Raw genomic sequence first — 17,436 nt, 5'->3', positions numbered from 1 at the left:
ATCTATTTCATCTGAGTATAACAGCACGTTACTAGGATGAAAATCTAGTGTATCTGAAAGAGTGCTGCGATCATTGAAAGTGAAAATTGAAAATGATTGGCTGTAATTTTCGAAGAATTTTGCTGGGGAAAATGACTTTTATCAGCACTGGTAGAGACAAACGATGTTTGCATAAGACATTGCGGCAAGGTCACGTCAGCTTTCTAGTTCGTGGAATCTCTCTCGTCGTTGAGTAGTGTAGGAAGAATTCAATTCAATTTTTTCAAACTACTATAAAATATTAATCTATTTGCTCTTTTCTCACAGTTGAAGTATAGGAAGTTTTATTTATTAAAGTTCGAAGGTAATTCATAGCGTTTACAAAAAATAAATATTTTCGTAAAGCTACTAACAGTGGTCACCTTGTTTACCGCATGGCATTTCTCTAATGTGTTCATACCCTCACGCACAAGCACAACACACTACAGGTCATCAATCATTTGTGCCCGAATAATGTTTTTTGCGAGGAGTTTTACTTCATTATTTCCACATAAAGAAAACTGCCGTGGAAAGTCACCATATGTTGATGTTTGAGGTAAACTTGCTCTTGCTGTGCAAATCTCTAGGAAAAAGTGAGTTGAAGCAAAGTGACTCCGAACGGCGTTTTGTTATCTGTGAACAGCTGTTCCAACGACTGTGAAGGAAGGTATTTTTTGCATCGAAAAACTAGTGACGAATTGTGGGTGCGGTACGGCAATCCTAAACGAAAAAACATATGGGGTTTGTCCAATCATGCATCGACAGCAACACTAAGCAGAATATTAATTCGACAAAGGCCATTTTGTGCGTATAATGAGATCAGCTTGACGTTATCTATTATAAACCGCTAGAACCGGGCTAAATTATCACGTCTCTGCAGCCGTCAATTGATGCTTTTCTGGTCGAGCATTCAAGTACGTAATTTGAGAATCGACACTACAGAGTGATTTTGCTTTACGACAATGCCAGGCCTCATTTTGCAAAAGTCGTGAAAATTTATTTGTTTACAACCATATCGAGAGAGGGTCATAAAACTTGAGAAATTAAATCAAAAGACGCGCTCGGAAACGAGAAGTCACATTTTTTTCGCATTAAAGCAAGCGCAAGCCAGGGAATTCATCATCCGCCAGAAAAAATAGCAACCGTCGCAGTAACCGACAGGCCTGCCGTTATTGAATTTCCCTTTCAATTTCCACACATCATAAATTTTAATCGTATTCACCTCGGCAGTGAGCGGCGACGGCGGCATCAGCCAAGGTCCAACATAATCTGCAACGCAAGCGGACCGGTAAAACCAATAAATCGCTTTCCTACCTGAACCGGTGCCCGGTTCGGCACGGCTACAGCCGGGGATTTCCGGTTGTGCCACTGACCACCGACGGCGTGTTACGTTGCGTGTCCGACAGGGATACGAAGTGATTGCAAAAAAAAAAACTAAATCAAAGCGAGTACTGAAACAAAATCCAGCACGACACAAGCATTTGTTGAAATCAATTTAACTGGTTTCGTTCCAGTGACCAACACAAAACAGCTAAACGCTCAATTTCATTGGAAATGAAAAACAGTTTAAGTTATGTAATATAACAGTGCAGGTTAATTACAGCTGTATCCTGTCACTCATCGTCATAAGCCAATCCACCGTCCGGTGGTGGTCTCTTTGTGGGTTGGTTACTGAGCATTTCACAATTTTACGGCCAAGCTGCTAATAAATACGGCGTGAAAAGCAACAATTTGCATTTTAAACACTCGATGCAAGGGGCAAAAAGTTTTCCTGGATTTACTAATTTTTTTTTTCATGTGAGTTTGCATTAAAAACAAACGTATAAACGTCCGGTTGAGCTTTGTGTGTGTGGGGCTGTTGAAAACAAATTTCAAACCGAAATGGTTGTGACAACCGAGAGCTGAACTGCTCGACATGAAGAAAAAAAACCTTTGCACGCTTTTATAACAAACTAACGTAGAGAGGGGATTTCGTGCGAATGTGGTATATTTTCAATGTGCCACATATCACATATTTCGTGCGACGGAATTTTTGATTGTAATTTTAATATAATTTTCCACGAATTAATATGTTTAAGCATGCTTGAGTTGGTGAGATATTTTTCCAACCTTTCTGATTTTTCACTTCCAGGCTGGAATGATAAATCATTCTCGAATTATAATTTAATTAAGGATTATGCTTCAGGATCCTATCTTCTATTGTTATACCGTGTTATAGCGAACCGCCGTAGCATCCACCAGCAGGTTTTGTGTGCATGGCTAAGCATTTATTTGCAGTTTGCATATGTGCACCTTAGTTGGTTATGCACGCGGGAGAGAAAAAAAAATCCTACCTGGTATCATTTCGCGTTCCCGTTCAACCTTCTCCGGTGTTCTCCTGAACATGCATATTAATATTTCATCGCGACATGCTGTCGCACGTTTTGCAGCCCACAATAGAGTCATCGGTGTTCTTGCTTCGGCCATTGCTGCTGCTGCTCTCCTTTTAGTTTTTCTCCCCACGTATCAGAAGTGCAGCGAAAAACGCGCGAGCGTTGGTATTGATTTTTCCATAAATATTTTATGCGAGACAGTTTCCTGACTTCAAAAGTGACATTGATTGTGATAAAAAAAAGAGTGACATTTATTCCACCGTTCGTCTGGTTTTAGTACTCCGCTACGGGGATGCGTGACTAATAATTAATCTTTTATTAGCGTCGGATAAAACGCGACGCGAAGCCAGACATCTCAAGAAGAGGCGAAATTCCAGAAGATTGTCGAAGCATGAAATGACGCAGTATTTCGCCATCAACCTAATTTGCATAGTTGTAAAAATGATAAAATATTCGTGATAACGACGATTTTTGGGGGAGTTTGTGGTGGAGCTTTTTTGGTGACATAAGTTTGTATTGTAGGGAATACGCATGTTATCTTAGATTATAGGAAAAACTTTGCACTTATACGCCTAGCCTCCACGATTGTCATAACTGGTGAGCTTACAACGGAATACGGATATTACCGGTTTTAAGATAAGGACAAACAAATATAAATTATATATTTGTGGTCTGAATTAGACCATGTATCGTGTATAACTCTTTCCTTCTTTACGTTATAGTTTCACTTCTTTTCTGATAATTAATCTTCACGTGGGATGAGTTAGTACAGTGTGTAATATTAAATACCCATTGTCAACTAAGAATTGCCGTTGGCTAACCTATTTCCCTAGACAATCATCACTAATATTTGCTCATTCATATCCGATACTCGACTGTTCCTTCAACACGTTTCACGTGTTGATACTGTATATTGTTTGCTTGTCATTTTTATGTCCTCAACGGGCTTATAAGCTGCCAGCTGCGAAAAAAAAATGCCAAAATTTGTTGCGCATATGGAGGTTATTTTATCGCTAGGAAGCATACAGCATAGTTTCTATTTTGTTGGTTCACGAAGACTTGATTCTATGGAAGCATAGCCCGAATGGGGTTTCTGGGTAAACGGATTCCTTCTGGTACGTGTGACACTTTGATTTGAAGTGAGCACAACGAATTCGAGCAAATTTTGACAAATTCCGGACATGTGACTGTTTGTTAGAGACGACATGTTTAGACTTAGTTTGCTTGTGCTAATATTTATTCAGAGCTTCCTTCCTTATATTCCAATGCTATTTTATATTTTGTGATGTTCATTGAAGAATTTTATTTACTTTGGTAGTTAAAATTATACATTAACGGTGAGTTAGGTTCTAAGCCGTGGAGGACACTTTAAATTAATCCTAGAAGTTTATTCTAATTTTTTTGTAGATTGGACGGAGATTGCGGGTTCGAGTCCCGTCTGGACGAGGGAAATTTTTTTTCTAAGCCTAAAAGTCACACCTTCTATTCCCGTTCATTTTCGAATCCTCGCAAACTGCATGCATTGCCCGCTTTACTAAACTTAAAATCTTCTTTCTGGTTTAACAACAGGTCTTTTAGATAGGAGGTACATATAACTTTTAGGGTTTGAATATTTTTGTAAATTCATAGTTTATTCTTGAGACACATACTATAGATTCTTGTTGATAAGTAGAAATAAAGGTTCTTATACTTATCGCACTTTTATTGTATACTCGCAATAAGCCTTTTTGAAGAAGAATTCTTATCATAAAGTGATCTTCGGTATTTGATTACATCAATTTAGGACCACACTGTTAATCTTTCATCTTTCAATAAAGTTTTTTTTTTCAAGAACTTTACTTCAAGTTCTTGAGAAAAAAAACTTTATCTGAGAATAAATTGTGTTTGTCTTGGTTGTTGAAAATATGGAAAACTGCAGCTCTTTTTACACCAACTGCATTGCCTGCGAAACGCATATTATTAATGTTTTAGATACTTTGGTTTCATAAAAAGTTAATTCATAACAATTACAATTAAATAGATTATTGTGGGACTGATATACGATTATTTTGTAAAATAATATGTGAAATAATCGTCTATTACTCCCAGTCTGTATGACCATTGAGACTGAATCAGGTTGTTGTTATTCACAGTTATTAAAGTTGTTTGTTTTCCTGGAAGTAAATTTCCGTTTCCTTTTGGTTTTTTCACTTATTCTAATTTTGCACTTCTTAACTTTTTTGACATTATTAAAACTTTTCTCTTCCCTGTACTGTTTTTTTTTTTCAATAGGGGGGGAATGTTTGTAATGATTTATTTATGTACTAATATCTATTTCGAATTAGTATTGTGTGTTCTGCCACAAATGGTGACATTTCAAAACTATTATATATATATATATATATATATATATATATATATATATATATATATATATATATATATATATATATATATATATATATATATATATATATATATATATATATATATATATATATATATATATATATATATATATATATATATGTATTTGTACGCTTTTTTATATTATTGAATGTTATTAGCCTTCGCAGTTAAGTTAATGTAATTGTAGGAAAATTATTAAACCTACTTGTCAAGGAAAAAAAAAGGAATAAAACAAAACTTAAAATAAACTTAAAACTATCTTACTGACTATAAAGTGAGCTAATCGTTGCAATTGTGGATTGCAACGATTTTTGTCGGAATTTGTTGATAATTTGGCTTGACATATTTGCTAATGTTTCTACATTAGTGAGCCTATGTAGGTCGTTCGTGCTAAACCAGGGAGGACGCTTCAAAATCATTTTCAAAAGTTTATTCTGAATCCTTTGAAGTGTCTTCTTCCTGGTTGTACAACAACTTCTCCAGATGGGAACTGCAAATAACATTGCTGGCCTAAAAATTTGTTTGTAAATTAACAGTTTATTCTTAACACAAAGTCTAGAATTCCTGTTGATAAGAGTATATAAACATTTGATATACTTATTGCACTTTGACTGGATGTTTTCAATGTGCTCCTTGAAAGTAAGATTCTTATCATAAATTAGCCCCAAGTATTTAACTTGATCAGACCAATTTAAGACCACACCGTTCATCTTAATAACGTGGTGATGGGTGGGTTTGAGAAATGAAACTCTTGGCTTATGAGGAAAAATAATCAACTGTGTTTTAGAAGCATTAGGGGAAATCTTCCATTTCTGCAAGTATGAAGAAAATATATCTAAACTTTTTTGTAGCCGACTGCATATAACACGAAGGCTTTTTCCTTTTGCGGAAATGCTTGCATCGTCAGAAAACAGAGATTTCTCACAACCTGGTGGTAAATCAGGAAGATCAGAAGTAAAAATGTTATATAAGATTGGGCCCAAGATACTCCCCTGAGGCACACCAGCTCTAACAGGTAATCTATTAGATTTACCATTTAGATAGTTAACCAGAAGAGTGCGGTCAGTTAAATAATTTTGTATCATTTTTGTAAGGTAAAGCGGAAAACTGAAAGTTGACATTTTAGCTATTAAGCCTTTATGCCAAACACTGTCGAATGCCTTTTCTATATCTAGAAGCGCAGCTCCAGTCGAATAGCCTTCAGATTTATTAGTTCGAATCATATTTGTTACTCTAAGTAACTGATGAGTAGTGGAATGCCCATGGCGAAAACCAAACTGCTCATTTGCAAAAATTTAGTGCTCATTAATATGTGTTATCATTCTATTGAGAATTATTCTTTCAAAAAGTTTGTTAATAGAGGAAAGTAAACTAATTGGTCGATAACTTGATGCCTCAGCTGGATTCTTTTCGGGTTTTAAAATTGGAGTGACTTTGGCATTTTTCCATTTCGTAGGAAAATGTGCTAGTACAAAGCATCTGTTAAAAAATTTTACCAAGAAATTTAAAGAGTTTTCGGGAAGTCTTTTAATAAGGATATAGAAAATCCCATCATCTCCTGGTGCTTTCATGTTTTTGAATTTTTTGAGAATAGTTCGCACCTCATTCAAGTTTGTTTCCAATACCTCTTCAGAAAGGAATTCTTGGGTGGTGATCTGATCATACTTTTGGTTTACTTCATTTTCAATAGGACTTACTACGTTCAAATTGGAGTTATGAACACTCTCAAACTGCTGAGCAAGTCTTTGAGATTTTTGTTCATTCGTTAGAAAAATGCAATCACCATCTTTAAGGACTGGAATGGGCTTCGAAGGTTTCTTAAGAACCTTCGAAAGCTTCCAGAAAGGTTTTGAATAAGGTTTTAGTTGTTCAACTTCTCTCATGAAATTCTCATTTCGCAAGAGAGTGAATCTATGTTCAATTTCCTTTTGTAATTCTTGAAAAATAATTTTCAAAGCAGGATCACGAGATCTTTGGTATTGACGTCTCCGTATGTTCTTCAAACGTATAAGAAGTTGAAGTTCACTGTCAATAATTGGTGCATTAAATTTCACTCGAGCCTTAGGAACTGATAAATTCCGGGCATTGAGTATTAAGCTGCTAAAATTATCTAATGCTCTGTCAATGTCAGCACTGTTTTGTAAAATAATATCATCATTCAAATTTTCTTCGATCGTAGAACGATATCTATCCCAATTAGTCTTGTGATAATTTAACACAGATCTAGTGGGATTTAAAATAGTTTCATGGGAAATAGAAAATGTTATGGGAAGATGATCAGAATCAAAGTCAGCATGAGTTAATAAATCACTGCATGAATGACTTTGATTTGTTAGTACCAAATCAATTGTAGATGGATTCCTAATAGAAAGATAACATGTAGGACCGTTTGGAAATAAAACTGAATAAAATCCAGCCGAGCAATCATTAAACAATATTCTTCTATTGGAATTGCTTTGAGAATTATTCCAAGATCGATGTTTCGCATTAAAATCACCGATGATTGAAAATTTAGATTTATTTCTTGTGAGTTTTTGCAAATCTCCCTTGAAATAATTTTTTCGCTCACCAGTGCATTGAAAAGGCAAATACACTGCGGCTATAAATAAAATGCCAATACTTGTTTCAATTTCAATTCCCAAAGTCTCGATAACTTTGGTTTCAAGATGGGGTAAAACACGATGTTTTATTCGACGGTGGATAACTATTGCAACTCCACCACCGGCAACATCAATTCTATCAAACTTATGAACCATGTAATTTGGGTTCTTTTTTAGTTTAATATTTGGCTTCAAAAGCGTTTCAGTCACAATTGCAATATGCACATCGTGGACTGTTAAAAAATTGAAAAAACAATCTTCTTTCGCTTTTAAAGAGCGAGCATTCTAATTTAGAAAATTTACAGCATTATTTAAAATCATTGCTGAATTTCAATTTCATAACAATATTAGTTGTAAATTGTATACCTTCTTGAACAGCCTCGTACATCGAGTTACAGTTCAACAAAACGGACATTAGCTGCAGCATGGATTGTTGTAGGTATTCAATCTTTTCTGGAGTTGGACTACCAAAATGAATACTGGCTGACTTTTCAGCACCAAACACGAATGGTTTATTACTGTTTGAATTTGAAATATTACCTGTAAGGACACTGGCATATGAACAGCCTGGTGTTGCCTGACCAGGATTTTTTGTCTGCAATTTGTTAGCTGAATTTAAATTATTACCTACAGACACACCTGCTAATGAAAGTGCTGGTGATGCCTGAACAGTACTGAAAGTCTTTTGTATACCCACATTGACAACAGGTTGCTTAGAATTCCTACGTTGTCTGGAAGCAATAATTTTTGACCTTACAGGACAATTAAAGAAATTAGATTTGTGATTTCCCCCACAATTTACACATTTGAAGCTATTAGTAGTCTCTTTCACGGGGCAGATATCTTTCGTGTGACCAGTGTCACCACAAATCATACATTTTGCTGCCATATGGCAGTTTCGAGTTCCATGACCATAGGCTTGACAATTCCGACATTGAGTAAGATTATGGATTTCTCCATGTCTCTTGAAATTTTCCCACTTTATTCGCACGTTAAATAAAACACGTACTTCTTCCAAGCATTTCAAATTATTTACTTTGGTACGATCAAAATGTACTAAATAATTTTCCTGGTGTATTCCAGTTTGATTAATTTTGGCATTTGCCTTTCGTTTCATCAAAATTACTTGGTTGGGAGCAAAACCAAGTGATTCTGACAAACAACCTTTATTTTCCTCAATTGTTTGGTCATTTGAAAGACCTTTCAAAACAGCCTTAAACGGTCTCTCGTTTTTGGCATCAAAACAGTAAAATTTATACATCTTTTCAGTCAAATACTGTAAAAGATGTTTATGGCCATCAAGAGATTCGGCCAAAATACGAATTTCACCTTGGCGGCCAATTTGAAAATTAACTTTCACATTCGACAGAAACGATGAAAGCTCTGATCGAAAAGCTTTAGAATTTGCTACATATACCACAATAGGTGGAACTTTAACCTTCTTGATAACGGCTTTATGCTCAGTATGAGAAGTTTGAATTTCTTGATCCCCAACGGAAGAAAGAATATCATACCTGTTAGTCGAAATTTCAGTGTCACTTGGAGGAGATGCCTCACGTTTCCTTGAAGCCGCATCAAAGCGAGCTTTTCTATTTTTTCCAGGCATAACTGGAAAACTTCACTACACTTTCACTTCACTATAGAATTTAAATAGAAATATCTCAAACCAAATTTACTCATTAAACACTCGTTAACGTTAAAAACAAATTTATTACTTTGCGTTTCAACAGGTAGTCTTTCAAGAAGATTGCCTGTTGAAAGCGAAAAACAAAATTTCAATATCTCTCGGTAGTCTAAGACTTAGCCTCGAGCTGTTGGTAAAATGCGACCGTACTGTAGGACAGTTCAAGTCGATCTGATTTTCCTGTACTGTTAGTCTCTCGAATTATTCTTCGCTGTTTACAATTTTTACTCTTACCGATCTTCTATTTTATTACATTGAAATGTTCTTTTTATTCAAATTCTGTCTCCATTTGTTTGTATTCCCTAGCTTTCATCTTCTCCCAATAATTTTTCTATATCAAATTTGTGGATTATTTTCTACCAGTTAATTTACGTTTTCCAGTTGCTTATCTCTTACTTATTTTTTCCTTCATCAATTCTCTTATTTTTTCTAATTTTCCTCTCGTGGTTTTTGCTCTTCCAGTTTGTTTTTCTTCTTACTTTCCTATTTTTCTGTTCTCATGACTTTTTCAATCTGTTGTTTCCAATTTGTTATCTGTTTTCAATCTTTTTTTACCTTTTTAATTTCTCAATTGTTTTTTTTACTTCCCTGTATTTTTTTTTAAATATTTGTTCACTTCGAGGTGTTTGTTTTTGCAAGAATAATTTTTCTCAATCTAATCATTTTCTTTATTATTCTTTTTGGCCTGAAATTTTTTCCGTTCAAGCTGGAGAATATAGACCTAAAATATTCCAGAAAAAAGATGAAGATTTAGAGGAAACCAGTGTTAAAAAGAACAGCAACATAAACTGTACACATACAAAAACAAATTTTAGGTACTGACTGAATTGAAACAAAATTGGAAGAAAGTCAAACAATCAGAGAAAACCAGATGAAGAAAAAAAACTGTAAATAATTAAAATTAGGCAAAGCAAATATATGGATAGAATAAATGACTGAGTAGCCGGTGAATGAAAACACAAGAAGATTAATGATTAAAAAATTCGAAACATTTGTTGATAAGTTGGTCAAAATATTGAGAGGATTTAAAAAGAGAAGGCAGAAAAATTTTGAAAAGTAAGAAATTGAGAGATAAAATAAAAAATAAAAAACGAAAATCAAAAGAACAAGAAACGAAAACGAAGAACGAGAAATGTAAAACGAGCTACGAAAAACGGAACACAAAAAACGATGAAAGGTAAAGAAAACCAAAAACTGTGAAACGGAAAACGAATAACAAAAAAGTGAAGAACAAAAAACCAAATATGATACACGGAAAACGAAACAAGAAAAGCAAAATAAGAAAACCCAAAAATTTGAAATGACCAACGAGGAACGAAATACAAAAAACGAAACATGAGATACGAAAGACGAAAACTGAAAAACGAAACGCGATAAACGAAAAGCAAAAAATGAAAGACAAAACACGAAACACGACAAACAAAAACTGAAAAAATAAAAACAGAATGAAGAAAAACCAAAAACGTAGAATAAGAAACGAAAAACGAACAACAAAAAACACGAAAGGCAAAAAACGATACACAACAAATTGAAAATAAAAAAAGGAAAAACTGAAAATGAGGAACCGAAAACCGAAAAACGAAGCGACAAATAAAAAAGACTAAAAGAACAGGAGGAATAAGAAACGAAAAAAATGTTAATCGAATAACAAAAAGAGAATAATGAACGTCACACCGAAAAATGGAAAATGAGAAACAAAAACTTATAACGATGTACATAAAAAACAAAACACGAAAAACAAAACAAGAAAAACGAAACACGAAAAACGAATAATGAGAAACGAAAAACATAAAACAGAACACGAAAAAGAAAATTAGAAAACGAAATCCGAGAAAGAGAAACTAAAAACAAAAACCTTTACCAAACGACGAAAAACAAACATGAAAAATGAAGAACGAAATATACGAAACGAAAAACGAACAACAGTAAAACCGATAAAAACGGTAAACAAGCACGTAAAAAAATGAGAAAAATTAAACGGAAACCGAAGAATGAAAAAAGGAAAAATAAAAACACAAAAAGGAGAAAGAGTAGAACGAAAAATCGAAATGAAACCAACGTAAAACCAAACACGAAACCCGATACACGAAAAACGAAAAATGAAAAACGAATAACGCACAATAAGAAACGAAAAATGAACAGAAAAAAGCGGAATACAAAATCAATACACGAAAAACGTTTACCGAAAAAGGGAAACTAAAAGACGAAAAAAGAGAAACACGATAAATAAAAACAAAAAATGAGACACAAAACACGAAACACGACAAACAAAAACTGAAAAACGAAAAACAGAATAAAGAAAAACGAGAAACGAGAAACGTAGAATAAGAAACGAAAAACAAACAACAACTCAACACGAAATACAAAAAACGATACACAACAAATGGAAAATAAAAAAAAACGAAAATGAAGAGCCGAAAACCGAAAAAACCGAAAAACGAAGCGACAAATAAGAAAGACGAAAAGAACACGAGGAATAAGAAACGAGAAACAATGAAAATCGAAGAACAAAAAGAGAAAAATGAACGTAAAACTGCAAAAAGGAAAATGAGAAACAAAAAACTTATAATGATGAACAGAAAAAATAAAACACGAAAACAAAAGAGAAAAACGAAACATGAAAAACGAATAATGAGAAACGAAAAACATTAAACAGATCACGAAAAAGAAAACTTAAAAACAAAATTCGAAAAACAGAAACTGAAACAAAAACCGTTATCAAACGACGAAAAACGAAACATAAAAATGGAAGAACGAAAAATAAGAAACGAAAAACGAAACGAACAACAGTAAAATAAAAAAAAAGGTAAACAAGCACGAAAGAAATGAGAAAAAACAAACGAAAACTGAAGGAAAGAAGGAAAAAGTAAAACAAAAAACGAGAAAGAGTAGAACGAAAAATCGAAACGAAACCAACGTAAAACCAAAACGAAATCCGATACACGAAAAATGAAAAATGAAAAACGAATAACGCAAAATAATAAACGAAAAAAGAACAAAATAAAAAGCGATAAAAAAACGATACACGAAAAGCGTTAAACGAAAAACGGAAAACAAAAAACGAAAAAAGAGAAACCGAAAGACCAAACTTGAAAAACGAAACACGATAGATGAAAAGCAAAAAATGAGAGACAAAACTCGAAACACGACAAACAAAAACTGAAAAAAAAACGAAAAACAGAATGAAGAAAAACGAAAAATGTGGAACGAGAAACGAAAAACGAACACCAACACAACACGGAATACAAAAAACGATACACGACAAACGGAAAATAAAAAAAGAAAAACCGAAAACCGAATAACAAAAAACGAAGAACAAAATAAGTAAGACGACAAGAACACGAGGAATAAGAAACGAATGAAAATGTAAATCGAGAAACAAAAACAGAAGAATCAACGTAAACCCAAAATAAAAGGAAATGAGAAACAAAAAACTAAATCCGATGTAGATAAAAAACAAAGCTCGAAAAACGAAAAAAGAACAACGAATAATGAGAAATGAAAAACATAAAACAGAACATGAAAAAAGAGAAACTTAAAACAAAAACCGGTACCAAACGACGAAAACCGAAACATGAAAAATAAAGAACGAAAAATAAAAAACGAGCAACAGTAAAACCGAAGAAACGGTAAACAAGCACGAAAAAAAAAACGAGCGAAAATAAACGAAAACCGAAGAACGAAAATAGGAAAAATAAAAACAAAAAACGAGAAACAGTAAAACGAAAAATCGAAACAAAATCAACGAAAAACCAAACACGAAACCCGATACACGAAAATCGAAAAACGAATAACGCAATATCAGAAACAAAAAATGAACAAAAAAAAATGAAATACAAAAAACGATACCCGAAAAACGTTAAACAAAAAACGAAAACAAGAGAAACTGAAAACCGAAAACTGAGAAACAAAACACGAAAAACGGAGTTCGAAAAGAAAACGAAAAACAAAATAAAACGAAACGAAAACGAAAAACAAAATAAAACAATTCACGAAAAACAACGAACAAAAGCAGAAAAATGAACGTAAAACGAAAAATGATAAACGAATAACCGAAAACGAAAAACGAAGAATGTAAAAAGTGAGAAATGAGAAACGAAAAACAAGAAACAAAAAACACGGAAACTGGAAAACAAAAAACCAAAGACGAAAAAAATAAAAATGAGAAATGAGACACGAAAACGAAAAAACAAAAACTGAACAACATATCATGAAAAATTTTTAAAGAAAAGTGAGGAATGGGAAAAACGAGAGAAAGGAAACAAGTGTCAATAATAACACAAACTGTCTCAACAACGCTCCCTCAAAGTAACAATAAGTAACGCAAACTCAATTCTCCCTTCCCCCGTAGTGCGGTACGTAATTAGCGGACGATGCCAAATTTAAAATTATGAAATATGTCAAAAATGTCAAATATGACAAAAATATTGCAAATGGGATATACAGGGGTAGACAAAAGGATTGAGACAGGCAAAATTTTGTCAATTTTTAAATAGAACTTCACGAAAAAATAATCAATTCTGATTAAATAGGTTTCATTTTGCTGGAAAAATAGCCTTGTTTCCTATTATTACTTGAGAACTAGACGTGACCAACGAACACTCGAAACTCGCATTTTTCCTGTCCCCCTGTTTTTTCAGGTTTATTTATGCCAATAAATTTGATTTAATTCCTAGTTCACTGGTAACCAAAGATCGAAAATTTATCGAGGAACCATCGAGCTATGACAGTTTTTGGCATTTTTGTCCTGTTGGGTAAATTTTTGCTTGGGCTGCGAGCCTAGCACCCTAGCAGAGCTCAATGAAACTTTCTGGATGTGTTGGCCATATTAAACTAAGCGAGTTTGCAAACTTTTTTTTTGAAAATTTTTGTGGACTTTCATTTGAAGAGGTTTGAAGTATTTATACCTTTTTTTACAAATAAATGTATCTAAGTAATGACGAGAGATAGTGAAGCCCATAATTTCTCGAAAATTATACGAACTTTCATTTAAAAATATAAAAAAAATAAATTTTAGATCTTGCACTGAATAAATGAAATTTTGAAAACGAAAAGTGATTTCGGTTATCTCAGATTCTTTTCAAATAAAGTTTTTAGATAGACAATTTAGTTGCCCAAAATCTTCAGAACAAACCGCAGTGGGCACTCTTGAGAAAAGAAAGTTTTACTAACAAAAACTTTTTCGTGTACTATGTACCCAACAGCAAATAAACTGTAAAAAACATACTTGAAAAATTCATATCTCGATGGTTCCTTGACGGATTTTCGATCTTTGAGTACCAATGAACTCGGGATGAATTCTCGCCTAAACATGTTGCAAAAATGTGTATTTTTACACACACTTCCAAAATCCACATTTTTGGTGTAGGTTGGTCACGTCTAGTTCTCAAGTAATACTAGGAATCTAGGATAGTTTTCCAATAAAATGAAACCTGTTTTATCAAAATTGATTTATTTTTCGTAAATTTCTGGCCATTTAAAAATCGACGAAATTTTGTCTGTCTCAATAATTTTATCATGTCACAAATGTGACACAAATGTAAAAATAGCTTAAACTTCGTTTGCTAACAGTAAAATAGAACGTCTTCGTCAGTGGTTTTCTTCGGCCCCCTTTTGCATAAGATTGCTGCAGAAAAACTGCCGAAGAAAATCACTGACGAAGACGTTAACATTAATCCAATTAATGAAAATTCGATTTCTTAACTCATTTCATAATCAATCATTTCATAACCGATTTTCATTGTTTCAGCCATTTTGGAAAGGACAAAGATAGAGCTGTCGAAATATATACAGGTTTGTACAAACTTCAACAGTATATGTTGATTTTTTTGAGCTTCACGCTATTTTTCAACTTAACTTGAAATTTGCCACTTATCTTTGTAAAAAAAAGTTACTTCCATTTTGAGACTACAATACACTGCTGGAAATAAGTATAAAGACAAGCGACGTATGGGGTAATTTGTACTGGGTGGTCAATATTGAACAGAACACATATACACTGCTGATTTATAGTGTAAACTCTCACGCAAAAATGTATTTGTTTTCTGGATTGTATATGTTTTAAGATAAGTAAGTGCTATATTCGGATTTTCGACGTGGGAATAAGTATAAAGATACTAATTGTTTTTTCAAGGAAACATTTTTAATGAACAAACTATAACGCATTATTAATGCGTAGCATCACCTTTGTTGTGCATGACCTCTTGCAGTCTTCGTGGCATAGAAATTATTAGATTTTTCAAAATATCAGGATCAAGTTTAGACCATTCTTCTTGTATTGCGCGTTTCAGTTGTCCAGCCGTTTCATACTTCCGTCCATGCTTGAAACTGTTACGCGATAGTAAGCCCCACACGTTTTCTATCGGATTCAAATCGGAACTGCAGGGTGGCCACTCCAAAACAGGGAATTCGTGTAGCCTCAAAAACTCTTTGGTAGCTTTCGACGCGTGACAAGTAGCATTATCCTGTTGAAAAAACATGTTTTCGTTCATAACATTTTCGGAAAATGGAATTAGAACTTCATCTAACAGCTCGCAATACATTTTTGACTTCATCCGTGATGAAATAAAACAAATAGGCGTTTCCCAACTATGCTAAAACCGGCCCATATCATCACTGTTCCTCCACCGAAGTTTCATTTCTCTCTTGTTGTTTTTTTTTGCCTTTTATCGTGCCAGCGATTAGTGAAACCATCTGGTCCATTAAGGTTGAATTTCTTCTCGTCACTGAAAACCACATTTGACCATTGATCTTCCCAAAACTGGTACTTTTCAGCGAAAGTAAAACGGGCCATCTTGTGACGAGGCAAAAGTCGTGATACAGGCGTTGTTTTTGTAAAAACAATATTGGGATCATCGTTTTAAACCTGACGAATCCGACGAGAAGATAGGTACGGACAGGTTCATTTCTTCTCTGATTTCAGCCGAAGACAGTTTCTGGTGGACTGCCATCCTTTTTATTTCCCGTTTATTTCTCGGCGTCAAAGAAGATGGCCGCCCAGATCGCTTCTTTACGGCATATTTTTCGCCCAACCGGAGGAAGTTGTGCACTACATCTTTGCTCCTACCGATCCTGATGCCAATTTCACGGATAGACAACCCTTGTTCTCGAAGTGCGATAACTCTTCCTCTCTCAAAATCGGTCAAAGCACTGTTTTCGGCATTTTTTCCTGTAAATATTCTTGATTGGGTAAATGAAATTAAAACATTAATTTTTTCATCCTAATATAACCGTTAATAACTTATTTCAACCGCTGCGAAACACTAATGTCACCAATTACCCACTACAAATTAAAACAGACACCAACAATAGCGTCTTTATAATCATTTCCCAGCGCAAAAATGGAATAATTCGCTTATGACACACACACACATGCGATTCCAGCAAACTTACGCGCAGTGAATATGCAACTCACTAGCACAATCACATAAACAAGCATTTGATTTGAATATCTTACACTGTAAATTGAAACCAGTGAAAAGTGTGTTGTCTTTATACTTATTTCCAGTAGTGTACAGGTAAAATAGAAGTTTTTTAACTGAAATCAGCTGACATTTTGCTGAGTTATATTTTATTAAAGAAAACAGAGTTTTTGCCTTTTATAGCACAATAATTTCACGCTGCTACAAATAGAAAAACATGCAGGAGATTCTGATGTGACCTAATGTAAGAAGCTGTAGCACTAGTCAAGTGTAAGTGGCGCCCATGCTTGAAGTTTTTCAAATACCATCAAAATTTTATGTTATGATTGAACCTCGTTTTTGGATCTTACACGCAAAAGTTGGATGGTGCGAAACCAGTACAAAATTGTGCGTTTTTAGCGCAATTGTTGATGTAATTCGGAACCAGTACAATGATTGCGTGTTGGGCATAACGCAATTAATGCTCTAACGTTTCTCCAATGTATTTGGCAGCTCCAAACTACTACACCTAAACAGTTTCAACTGGTATCAAGCAGCATTGCAAAGCGAGCGAGAAGCAAAACCTTTCTCCTCCCTTCTGCTTGAGGACGAGACATATGCTACGCTTTTCAAGTCTTTTGCACATACGCTTTCGAGATACTTTTTCTTCTTCATGCATTCCTCTGAATAGCAGCAAGCACGCATCGACAGTATGAGTGAGACTAACAACACTGGCATCTAGTATGTACAGCACGGGTGTCTCGCTCATTTCGTAAAGCGACGAGACATCGTCTTGCGCGTCGCAACCCGAACCGAAAAAGAAGCGAAAGAGCAACCTAGAAAATAAAGTGTCGGTATATGATACATATTCTGATTTCAATCTATGTCAATTCGCAGTACAACTGTTGCGTTATGCGTTTCACACATTTATTGTGCGATTTCTGTGTAACATTTGTGCGAATCGGGAAGATACA

General features: G+C 34.2%; 1 protein-coding gene across 9 annotated transcripts in view; it reads left to right on the top strand.

Moving 5' to 3' along the window:
• Positions 1 to 17,436, top strand: part of LOC129724144 (uncharacterized) — a 292,991-nt gene that overhangs the window by 68,651 nt on the left and 206,904 nt on the right. The gene's annotated exons all lie outside the window — the stretch shown is intronic.

Source organism: Wyeomyia smithii, chromosome 2 (assembly GCF_029784165.1).
Source record: "Wyeomyia smithii strain HCP4-BCI-WySm-NY-G18 chromosome 2, ASM2978416v1, whole genome shotgun sequence".
Lineage (NCBI taxonomy): Eukaryota > Metazoa > Arthropoda > Insecta > Diptera > Culicidae > Wyeomyia > Wyeomyia smithii.
The sequence above is the reverse complement of the archived record's forward strand: the minus strand, read 5'-3'. Positions and strand labels throughout refer to the sequence as shown.